At 34.6% G+C, this 12,988-nt stretch overlaps 1 protein-coding gene and 1 long non-coding RNA gene across 35 annotated transcripts in view; one reads left to right on the top strand and one right to left on the bottom strand.

Annotated features, from left to right (window-relative positions):
* Positions 1–12,988, top strand: part of TRDN (triadin) — a 547,971-nt gene that overhangs the window by 168,953 nt on the left and 366,030 nt on the right. The gene's annotated exons all lie outside the window — the stretch shown is intronic.
* LOC107650944 (uncharacterized) overlaps positions 1–12,988 on the bottom strand; it is a 73,934-nt gene that overhangs the window by 22,508 nt on the left and 38,438 nt on the right. For 3 of the 9 annotated variants that reach the window (XR_008916663.1, XR_008916665.1, XR_008916659.1), the window contains exons 5-6: positions 7,400–11,075; positions 238–7,056 (exon numbers count right to left, since the gene is read on the bottom strand). This is a non-coding gene — a long non-coding RNA (uncharacterized LOC107650944). The remainder of the gene's footprint in view (positions 1–237; positions 7,057–7,399; positions 11,076–12,988) is intronic. The other 6 variants (XR_008916661.1, XR_008916662.1, XR_008916664.1 and 3 more) reach the window with 6 other exon arrangements.

Below are 12,988 nucleotides of genomic sequence, written 5' to 3'. Positions count from 1 at the left end.
TTAAATACTGGTAAGAGGAGACATGATAAGTAGGAGGAAATGAATGAATTACAATGAAAGTGAGGTTATGTGGCAGAATGGATGGGAATCTAGTGGGAAATTGCATGAATGGGGAAGGGGACACTTTATGGTAGACATTCTAGCAAATATATTAAAATGTGGGACGGCAGGTAAATGGATGAGTTAATCAGAGGAAATAAGTGTTGGGGAAGCCACCACCTTTACCTGGATACTTACAACTAAACTGGTGAACCCTAGGGCGTAGTCTGCAAAGAAGTACACATATAAGTACAATGGCTGATGTTATGACCCCTGAAGACCCTGTATCTCCTGAACAGGGTTCCTTATCAACAGTGTCTGACTTTAAATTGCTCTTCTCACCATCTCCAGTACTTAGGAGGAGGTGGTGAAACTGTCAATTTCCTGTAAAAAGATTAGAAAGGAAGAAACAGAAATTAATTTGATATAATATTAATGAAATTTAATCATAAGATTTCTTGAAACATAGCAATCAAGTCTCAACCAAAATAAATAAATAAAAAACAAAAAAAAAATAATAATGACCAAATGTCCTAATTATTTGAGCTCTCAAAAAGTGGAAGAGATGCTTGGGAAATAAAGATATCAAATGTTGGATAACCATTTCTAAGCTGTGTTGAGGTGGGGATTCTTTTGTTGTTGTTGTTATGAGTTGAACTAGATGGCATTGGAGAGCTATTCTGTTTCCTGAAACTGATCTTGTGACTAAGGAATTTATCCTTTGGCTTTATTTTAATGAGTCTGTCCAGTTTCTCTCCTTTTCTCTTTGATGTCCACATTTTTTCTCATGTGAAACGTGCTCAAACACTTCCATTCTCATACCTAGATTCTTTTTGAAAATTCATATATCTTTTTTATTTGCATTTTTTCAAGTTATTTCTTGTGAGGTCCCCAGTGGACCTATTTTGCAGCTGGGGGGAGGATCATCTATTATAAATGGGGTCAAGGCACTTGCTTAGTCAGAATTTTGGTCAAAGCTGAGCTGGTAAAAGAATACACAGCTATAAATAAGAACAGTCACCTTGCTCACAGAAGAGGACGGACATACTTTAGGTATGATGACACATTTAGATGTCAGATACAAGGGGCTGCCCATGGTGCAGTTAGCTGATTGACTCTGACATTCAATACACCTTCATCTGCACAGCCGTCACAATCCAAGTTCAACTTAAGTTCACATTTCTCTTGAATAGTATTTTTTTCACCCCCAAATCAACTATTGCCTGGCTTCCATTTCATTCCAATCTATGATTTGATGTCAAGGCAATTTAACACACTTGGTGTGTCATTTATGACCTTAAAATTGAGGGTATTCTCCTGACAAAAATGTCCTTTGACTCTAATAAGGTATTCTCTAGCAGTCTCTTTGCCAATTCTAGGGATTTTAATTTCCTAGCTGGAAAGGGCCCGCAGGGAAAAAGTTAGCTTTCTCGTTTTATTAAGACCCTCTTCGTGAACTTTAGTGTTTCTTAACTACCTTTTGGTAGGATCCTGCCGAGAAGATGTCAAACATAATTGTGTTATGGTCCCTGTTATTTAATGGTTTAATCAAATTCATTTCTAGAGTTAACTGCAGTGTATTAGGAAAGGCAAAATCAAACATAGCCTTGCCCCTTTCTCCCTTCCAGAAAACTCTACTGCAAGTAGTGGATGCTGAAGATAGACAGATCATTGTATTGGCAAAGAAACCAGGGCCCGGTGGACAATTGAATGTTCAACTGAGTTTATATTCCAACCCAGAAAGGTCTTGAACTTCCTCCTCTTGTGTTAAATTATTCATCTGCATTTACCTTGGTTAGTTATCTGCAAAATCAAACTTTTTGAGTATTAAGATCAAAATAAAAGCATCATAATTCATTTAAATATTCTTCTTTCCTATTCTTGGGGTCATAAATTAATAGCTTGTAATAAACTTTGATGGAAGCCATCAAATTGAAACCCTTCTTTTTCTAAAGGAGAAAATTGTTGTTGTTGTTTAGTTATGTCTGACTCTTCATGATCCCTTGGACTATGCTGTTCATGGGGTCTTCTTGGCAAGAATACTGGAGTGTTTTGCCATTTCCCTCTCCAGCAGATTAAGAAAAACAAGTTTAGTGACTTCTCCAGGATCACTCAATTTATAAGTGTCTGAGGCTGGACTTAAAACTCGGGTCTTCCTGCCTTTAAACCCAGTACTATCTAGCTGCCTCCTGAAGAAACTGATAGTTAAGGACATTAAATGACTTGGTTGGATTACACAAGTAGTCAGTGTCTGAAGTGTGTTTAAAACCCAGGTTTTCCCAACTCCCAAGTCCACCCCTCTACTCCATATTCCATCTCATACTGAGTCTAAATTAACTTTCAATGGGCTTTTTTAAACCAGACACAGAGATCTTGTTTGTCTATTTTTTTTCATCTTTTCTGCACAGTTTTCATTTTCCTCATTTTAATTTCTCAGCATAAGACATTCACTACTACAACTCAGATTAAATAGGGGATATAAATTTCTTAAGAGTTGTGTTCATCATGATATCTCTTTTCCATTTTACCATCATTTGTTTATTTGGCATTTCTCTTTCATTTGTACTCCTTCCCTATGTTTTTATTACTCTTTTTCCTTAAAAATATAGCTGCATTAACTTACTTATTGTAAGACAAGTATTGATTATTTCCATGAGTTCTTTCTACAAGAGGAAAGGCAAAACTCATACTCCCAGGGAATTATATTCACTCAAAGATAATGTTAAGTTAAAATAAAAGTTAGAATCTGTGCCTCCCTTGGATAGGCTTTGAGAATTCCATTTGTCCTGGTCTGGGACATGCCACAACATATATATATTGAGGGACTGGCCAGCTCTGCCAAGATTGCAGACTGATCCCCATGACTTCTGAACATCGAGCCTAACTGTAATATATTCACTTTGATCAACAAAGAGAGCCCTTTATTAATTCAGCAGTCAAGAGAAAGCAGTCTTCAGACACTTTTGCCTGCACAAGTCTTTGGTAAGCGAGAAAAAAAGATACACACAGGGAGGTGAAGTGGTAGAGTACAGAGATTACCGATTCTGACAGCAGAAGACCAGGGTTCTTATGCTGCTTCTGAGGTTTATTACCTTTGTAACTTTAAGCAATTTATTTAATGTCCCAGGGCCTGAATTTCCTTAGCTATGAACGGAGGGATTGAACTAAATGGATTTTTTTAAAGACTGAATTTCTTCAACTACGAAATGATGTAAATATAGTTATACCACTTACTACCAATGCTTTAAAAAAATAATACTTTTTAACTGTCACATGCACGGAGATCTGATGGACTGGTAAAAATAGATATGGTCAGTGAGATAAAGAATACACTATATCTTGTGTGAATAAGTTTCATTCACTGTCGAATGAGAGAGAGAAAAGGCATAGCAAAAGAAACTGATAGGTCTGATCTGTGCTCATCCATGTACTGGGAACAAGTCAAGTTGTCATTCTGGTTGTTGAAGTCTAAATGACAGGAAGTTGGAGGAAAGTGTGACTACTTTCTTAGAAATTACATTTTGAAAGGGGAAGAAAGCTTTTCATGAAGATGGACAGGGAATAAATAAAGGAACTTAGTTCTTAAAAAGACATATAGAAAGAAGATGGAAGGGATGGCAGGTAGTGGCAAATTAATTCAGAAGAGTGGTGTATTTTTGTTCAAATAGTGCCAAGGGGGCTAACCTTCAGAAAGAGCAGTGTTTAGTAAGGAATGCTAAGAGGAAAAACAGATTGGGTATGGGGTGGCTTTTTTTAGTTACATTGAGTGAAAGAAGATTAATAAAGAGATAAGATGATTACTTGGAAAGTATTGAGGGATCGAGCTTCATAATATATGAAAGAAGAGAAGAAATTGAAATAAAGAGAGAAACAAAGCATTGTTATTAGTTAATAAAAATGGTGATCAAGACGATATCAGTAACATTGAAAATGGATGATACATAGGAGGCAGAAATACCTGGATCATTTTAATTTTTGTTATTTTACTTTAAATATTTGTTAAGCCCAGGAAAATGAACTCAGGACTAAAAAGGAAAGGATGGAAATTATCTATGGGGTTTAAAACTCAAGAAAAAAGAGGAGGTAGTAAGGGACAAGCCAAGTCCTTGAATGAAATCAAATCACTGTGCTTGGATGTACTATATCCCAGCAGGCTTGGAGAAACTGGCAATGTGACATCTAAGCTGCTGTCAGTGATCTTTGAAAGGTTACATAAAATGGGGCAGTTGCTCCAAGACCACAAATGGAAAAAATGTGCCACTGTTGAAAAAAGAGAAACCTAAAACAATAAGCTTGACTGATTCCAACAGAATTCTAGAATATTATTCTATTTTTGTTATATTGTACTACATCATTATTACCCAGAATTTTGGTAGGGATCAAAATGAAGCTTATTCTCAGAAGATGATTTGCTAGCATCTGTTCTTTTTATTAAAAGCAATGAAATCACAAAATTTGAACTTTGATGTTTTAGATGCTCTCAGTGTATAATATATGAGGAAATGGCAACATAGTATTACAAAATCCCAGAGTGTAAGAACTGGAATGAACCTTGGAGCCCATATTTTTCTATCTGCAACAAATGAAGAAGCCAGTCTAAAGAAATAACATTTGACATTGAAGAAAATTAATTCAAGAAGAATCACTAAATTAGACAAAATACACGCAAAAGCTAAAAGTAGTAAGTTCTCCAGGCCTTCCAGTAGAGACTGGGTGCCCATTTCTCATTTATATTACAAAGGAGATTCCTTATCAGGCATAGGTTAACTAGATGACGTTCTGACTCTGTGATTCTATTAGACTATAAAAACCATTTTGTAGATGACACCATTTTGAAAGGATTGAAGAACCAATTTTGAAGATATCTGAAAGACAAGAAACCAAACAACTGGAAAAATAAGATGAACAGTATTTTGACATGTAGAAATACAGCCAAGGGGATATTGGTAGCCACTGGCTATATAGCTTGTTTCTCATCTCCATGAAGTCTCAGAGAATTATTTACCCAGCCTGGATTGAAAACGTGAGATTGCAACAGACAAAACTTGCAAACAGTCTTCTAGAGCAGACAGTATTTTCACAAGCAAATGAAGTAGAGTTTTTCTTCTGGTGAATCAAACAAAAAGAAAATAAAAATAAAGCATATAACTTCACCTCAGTTCTTTGAGCTTCCCTGACCCTCAATCTTTTAATCTGTAAAATGAAAACTAATGTTTTATTACCACAGAGTGACCTTACAGTTTTAGATATATGGTTCTCTTTAATAAAAATTGTCGCATAAGGCTTTTAATCTCTCAATTAAAACTATATGCCATGCACCGTGTTCTGCAATGGGATACAAAGATAAAAAAGTGTCATATTCCATTCTTGGTCTCATCTCATATTCAAATTTTTTCTCCCTAAACCTATCCCTTTCCCAAATTTCCCTTTTTCCTGTGGGAGAACCACATTTTTTTCTAATCTCCTGAGTTCCTAGCCTGGATTCAATTCCTGCTTCAGAAATATATTTACTGTGTCACACCAAGGAAACATTTAATATCTCAGTGCTCTAGGTAATTCTCTGAGTGTTATTTACAGAGAAGTTTCCAATTTTCATTGGTAGAGGGACTTTCCTTACATGACAGTTCCCTAAATCAATGGAATCAATAATTCCAGTCCCTATCTTTGAAAAAAGGACAGCTTTTGTATTGGAAAGGACATAACATATGGGATAGTTAATACAAAGATAAAAACATGGGTGATGGAGTGGTCTGGTAAACTAACTGTTATCATTGATGCTGTTTTCGCCTCATTCCATACATATCCCATCAGTTGCCAAATTTTGACATCTCTACCTCTACATCTCTTGAATCTGACACCTTCTCACTATTTACACAGTGATCATTTTAGTTCAGGCTTTTATCCCTCTTGCCTAGATTAATGCAACAGTCTTCTAATTGATCTTTGCCTCAAGTCTCTCCCTAATGGGAGTCCATTTTCCACAATACCACTAAAATTAATTTCCTTAAATGAAAGTCTGACTCTGCTCAGTTAACTGAATTAGTTTCCGATTGCCTCTGGGACAAAATATGAACTCTTGTGTTTAGTTTGAAAAACCTTTCAAAACCCCAATCTTTCTTTTGGCCTCATTCTACATTACCCTTCCTCTCCTTGCCCCACTGTTCTGTGCTCCAATCAAATTGGTCTTTTCTTTGTTACCCACACAGGACACTTTATTACCCATTTCCATATCTTCATACAAGCCATCCTACATGGTCTGTCTTCCAAAATAAATGCTGTTCACTTTGGGGGAAAGGGAATAGAGACTGGAATAGTTTTTCCCTTAATAAAGGGAACTCTCAAATAAAGAAATTCCCTCTACAAGTGATGGTCAGCAACTTCTCAGCAAATTATACTCTTAGAGAATTGCCTAGAGCACCGACATATTAAATGCATCCCCAGTGTCACATAGCCAATATATTTTAGAAGCAGGACTTAAATTCAACTTTTCCTGGCGTGGAGGTCAACTATATACTAAATATGCCATGCTACCTCACTTGAGACAGAAAACAGAATCATTTTGCTTTATTGTCCCATTGTTATTGTCCCTTTCCCCCAAGCAGAAATCTTATCTTTTGTCTGAAACTTCTCTTTTCAATATATAACTTTAAAGATTATTTTGTTGTCTTTAGCTTTCTTCAGCATCTCTAGTCCATCTGAGCTTTGGGACTTTTGACATTTTTCTTTTAGAATTGTATTCTTGTAAAATCCTTTGCTTCTATTTTCAATAAGTGACTCTAAACATTGAGAAGTTGGAAAATATCAACAGAAATAAACATTTAACTATATAAAGAAGAAAAATTAGCCATGCAAAACTCAAATATTATTTTTTAAATCTAACGTGGCTATAGAGTTATCTACGCATTCACAATGGGTTCTTTTAGAACCTTATCTATTTTCTTCCTTATTGGAAAACATTTTTTTCCCCTTTAAGTTATATTCTTCATGAACTTCCCATTTTTCATGGACTGACTTCCCCTGGAAATACATTTCAAGATTTTTACAAATAATTTTTATTAATGACTTCTTCTTCCTGTGTCATAATCATTTTCTCAGATATACTCCTCCCATGTTCCAAAGGGATCTCAGAGAGGAAATAGTATTTATAGAAAGGAAAACATCAAAATAAACTTAATTGATTAATTCATTGAAAAATTCCAAAAATTTGGGCAATGTATACCACTCATGGACTTGTCACCTCCAGGAAGGGATGGGTTGGAAACATCCTTTCATATCTCTTCATTTTATTCAAGTCTAGCTTTTTTTTTAATTTTGAAAATTTACTTTTGATTTACTAATATGAATTGTTTTTCCTACTTACATTGTTGTAATATTTATATTTATTGTTTTCTTGGATCTGCTTGCTTCTTTATCAGTTCACATAAATCTTCCCATCCTCCTCTGCATTTTTCACATTGTTTCTTTCAACTCGTTTATATTCCATAACATTCATGTAACACGTTTTGCTTAGCCATTCTCTAATTGATGAAGAACATCTATTTTATTTCCAATTCTTTGTTATAAAAAAACATAAATATTTGAGTTTACATGGGAACTTTTTTCTATGGCTCCCTTGCAGTATATAAGCACAATAAAGGAATTTTTTTTAAAGAGCATGGACATCTTAGTCACTTTATATGCATAATCCAAAACACTTTCCAAAATAGTCTTGCCATTTTGCAGCTCCACCAGTCATGAATTAGTGTGCCTATAATTTCGCAAATCCTCTAACATTAGATATTTCCATTTTTGCCAATTTTCAGCATGTGAAGTAAAATTTAGTCCCATAAATTAGATTCTCCTTTCTCCATGCCTTTGGACTGGCTGTCACCCATGCCAAGAATGTACTTTTTTCTTACCTCTACCTCTTGAATTTCTTTCAGGGCTCAGGTCAAGCACCACCATCTTCATGAAGATGTTTTTAATCTCCCAGGTGCTGATGTTCACGCTCCCCAAAACTGCATTCCATTAATTTAATTTAATTTTCACATTTGCATTTTAGTGCTTGAAATAATTGCATAGCAAGCAGAAAGTACTAGGAGCAGTAATTACTTATTAAGTGCCTACTATATGCCAGATACTGTGCTAAACACCTTACAAATATATCATTTGACTTTTACTACAACCCTGGAACATAGAGGCTATTAGTATCGATATTTTATGATTAAGGAAAATGAGGCAAAAGTAGAGAGACTTTTCGAGTCACTTAGGAAGACTAGATTTGAGTTCATGTCTTCCTGACTCTAGTTCCAAAAATTTAATCTACTGAACTTAATAAATGTAAATTGCTTGATAATGTATCTTGCCACCTTATCTACTTTTGATCAGGAATCTTCAGGAGCTTTAGTAGCTTGATATACAGTACAATTTAAAAATATTGATTTAGTCTTTACTGCACAGATAGAACCCTTGTTAGATTGGGGGGGGGGTACAAAGATTCAATGATACCAATCTTCTGCCTTCATGGAGTTTATAATCTATGATCTAGTAAAATAACCCTCCATCAGAAGTTTCAGCACATTTTAGAACATTCTCACCTCTTGCTCCTGACCACTGTAGATCACTTGAATGCTTCCCTCTTTTTGTATGATCCTAATGTGATTCAATGACCACTCTCCTGTCTGCTCCCACTGATCCCCATTCCCTTGATCTGGTTCATCTCTAGCCTGTCTTATTCCTTGATCTTTCGCCTTCTTCCTCAGATCTCTATTCTTTACTCTCTTATCCATGGCCAAATATCTGCTTAAGTCTTGCAATTATCAGGAGTTACAGGACCTGTGTTCCAGTCCTTTACAGTCCAGTTTCTCTTGGAATAATTATTTCTCTTGGTCATTGTATGAATTAATTTTTTCTTGCTTGTTTCACAGGCCAACTTAGACCATCTGGGGTATAAAGAACATATCCCTGTGAAGAAAGCAAAAGGGACACTTCCATATAGTGGAAATTATGTCTAATATTTAAAAAAAGATAGAAGAGGTTAAGATTATAAGTTATCATGATAGTAAAAATCCTAAATAATTAAATTTTCCCATTTATATATATACACACACATACATATATGTGTATGTACATACATATATGTGTATGTACATACACACACTATGTGGCTTAGGGAATAGAGAGCTAGACCTAGAATCAGGAAGACCTAAGTTCAGATTTAACCATAGTTACTAGCTGTGTGAGTTATTGAACCTTTATTTGCCTTGATCCACTGGAGAAGAAAATAATTTTTAAAAAACCAACTATACCATTATCCTTGTCAAGAAAACCTCATTAGGGAGGGATACGAGGGAGGAAAAGAACATGGATCACAAAATGCCAGAAAATTGTTATTTAAAATTGTATCAGCATGTAAAATTTTTTTAAATAAAATAAATAGGAAAAAAAGAAAACCTTCTGTACAGTAGGATCCAGGAGATCTTGAAGAGCTGGACACAGTTGAACAATGACAATATAGAAAAAATTATCAAAGACCTGCCAGTCAGTAGTGTGGATTGAGAGCCAAATCAGGAATCAGAAAGTCCTAAGTTCAAATATCGCCTCAGATACTTATTATCTGTGTGATCCCTAATTCTATTTTCTTGAGTTTTCTCATCTGTAAAGTGAGCCAGAAAAGGCAATGGCAAACCATCCCAAAATCTTTGCCAAGAAAATCCCAAATGGAGTCATGAAGAGTCAGACGCAATTACAATGACTAAGGGAACTCAGAGAGCATCTACCAAATGAGGAGACAGAAGCCTCAAGAGATTGTGACTTGGTCATGGTCAAAGAGTTAACAAGTAGCATGTATCACATGCTCCTTAGCTGAGGTGAAAGTAGATTATCTTTGATCATTATGAACTACATGCTACTTCAAGAATATTTCCAATAGAGCAATTATCTGAATTTCCAATAGACATATTTATCTGAATTATATCTACCAAATATCATCAATTTCATTTTTTTGCATTTCAAGAATTGTTCTCCTAGAAAACATCTGATTACTGTCAACTGAATACAGCAATATAAGAATTTACAAAAGCGAAAAGTCTATGTGAGATAGATAGGAAAATGAAAGATTACTACTAAAAGGAGAAAAAGACAAGATCCCAAGAAAAAGAAATGGGGAAAATATAAAAATATATTTTGAGTTAGTGGGGTCCTTAGAGGCCATCCAGTCTAAACTCTTTTTCATTTTATAAATAAGGTAATAATGCCAAAAGAGAGACTTATCCAGGATCAAAAAATCAGTAAGTATCTAAGGTAGGTTTTGAACTCAAGTCATCCAGACTAATTCTAATACTCTATACTATTATGCCATAATTAAAAATAATAGTAGTAATAGTAATGATTATTATAATAGGATACATACATAGCTAGTATTCATATAACATTTTAAGGTTTAAAGAGCACTTTGTAAATATTATCTCATTTAATCTTCACAACTCTCTAAACTTTTAGATATGAGGAACTAAGGTCAAGAGAGGTTATGACTTGCCCAAGTTCACCTAAGAGTTAAATTTCTGAGGCAGTATTTGAATCTATATCTTCCAGATTCCTAAACCAACACCCTTTCAATTAAATTATTCTGCTCCTAGTGCTGACTCCTTGAAGTGATATTGCCATTTAAATATCACTATAATATTAAATGTCACTTTGATATTAAATATAGATTAGTAATTCTATCAAATAGAATAGAAAACAACCATTTACAGGAGAAAATGACCCAGAAGATAAACTGGATGATTTTAGTTTATGGAAATATTAAATATGAACCAATTTACTTTATGAATATGACAATTCTATCTTTACACAATTTATGGTATTCTAAAATCTTTGGGGAGGAATTAAGCATCATTATAATTAAAGTATCTATTTAATCATAATTTCTATAAAATAATGGGTTTAATGAACTACTTACCAGTTTTTAAAGAAGAGTCTTTGGTCTCCAACACTGAAAGAAAATTCCAGTATGCAAGGAATATAAATTCCAGTATGTAAGTAATGTCAATTCCAGTCTGCAATGCAATGTAATGTAAGCTGCAAGGTGCTGAGGGAGGTGACAGAGTGGAGAAACTAATGTGGCCCAAACTTGTGAAATTACAGAATGATGAGTTACCAAATCTAGCACAGAGCCAGGTAATGGGGTCTTTAAAAACAAATTTTCCATCTCTTGTGGTAAAGAACAGAATAAAATTAGGTTATGATTTATGCCACATTGATTTATTTTGTATGCTCTCAAATAAAAAATAATTCTTTCATTTGTTGATTCAGTTCAATTCAATTCAGCAAATCCTTATTAAGTACCACCTGTGCTCAAGGTAATCTGTTAGGTCCTTGGGAAAAATGAAAATCAATCTCCTTTGGTAATCTTACATTTTAGAAGGATAATATAATATGCACAAAGAAAAGTAAATATCAGGTCATTTGAGGAAGCAGGAAAAGGAACTGGGAGGAACAGGGAAGAATTCAAACAGGAGACAGTGTCCGAGTTGAGCCTTGAAGTAAGGTTAGGAATGTATTCAGACAGCTGGTCTGAATGCATGGAAGTGGGAATGGAATGCCAAGTAAAGGGAACATCAAATATATGAAAGGAAATAATATGAAATGAAGTTAGAAAGTTAGGTATTCAGATAAACCCTAAATATGCCCTTCAAATTCAATTCCAAAAACAATTTTCAGGCTTTAAAGCATGTTAAATGTCATCTAATATTAAAAATAAAAGCACAAAAAATGAAATATGGTAACAATTTTAATAAGATGTGGGGAAAAGTATGAAGTTCAACAAGAAACTAAACATATCTCTTGACAGAGGTCAAAAGCTTAATTTTTCCCTCTCACAAATGTCTTCCTCCTCTGTCTCCTTAATTGCCATACATTTTCTCTTTCTGTTATTACTGAAAACAAGGACTAGCTTTAGTATTCACTTGTCATTCCTTTCCTCTGTCTTCTAAAATCTTATTTATTCAAATCTTTGGATTTCTCCATAACATTTGTGAGACTTTCTCCTTGCTCTCCTTTATTCTCATCCTTGAAGCAATGGAAAAGACTTTTCTTTTGGATTCATGCCTCTTGGTTTTGTTGTTGTTGTTATTGTTGTTTTGTCCTCTTTTATGTTACTTGGATTTTTTAAAAAATTATGCCCTTGGAATCTATAAAAGCAATATTCTGTGAATAAATGCAGGAGTGCTACACTCATTGTCAGTTCTATTATATTTTGGATAGACTTCCTAAATAGATTTCCTCTTGAAATCATGGCTTTGAAAAAGGGACAAAAATGGCGACCAGGACCCAACCATGGATATGATATATATCAATTCTTACTCTTTTGAAAATCCTCTGACTAATAAATGAGGCCATTGACTTCCTAAGTGTGAACAAAATAATAGATAGCCCCTATGTGTTGTCTTCTGACCTGGACTGCCACAGGGCCAAATACATTATGAAGCAAGCTATCTGCTGGACATTCTTAAGCATGTGGGCCACTAGCCATGTCTTTCCTCCTATGTATGCTACTTGAAGACACAAAGAAAGAGCAAAATGTGGAGGGGAGCAAATCTCCTCTCCCAACAAAGTTCATTTCCTCTTATGAAGATACTAAAGTGAAGGAAGTCTCAAACAGAAGACTGATATTTAGAGAGCTGATGTCTATTGATATCTAGGAGTATTTTCACCTGGACATCTGCTTGTAATACTGTATCTACTCTTCTCACCTTCATCATTATAACACAGAGTCAAAGGAAAGATGAAATAAAACAGAGCCAATGAGTATGTCCTGAAGGGAATGTTTTCTTGCTCTCTTTCACTTCATTTCTACCAAAAATATCCTATCCAACCTCTTATTATGTCAAAGTAAGTCATGGTATAAGGTATATTCTTCCAGTTCTCTGTTTACTGTAATATGTGTCCCAGAATATTAATTTCCCTTCAA

This window comes from Monodelphis domestica, chromosome 2 (assembly GCF_027887165.1).
Source record: "Monodelphis domestica isolate mMonDom1 chromosome 2, mMonDom1.pri, whole genome shotgun sequence".
In the NCBI taxonomy this organism is placed as follows: domain Eukaryota; kingdom Metazoa; phylum Chordata; class Mammalia; order Didelphimorphia; family Didelphidae; genus Monodelphis; species Monodelphis domestica.
This window is presented reverse-complemented; position numbering and strand designations above follow the sequence as displayed.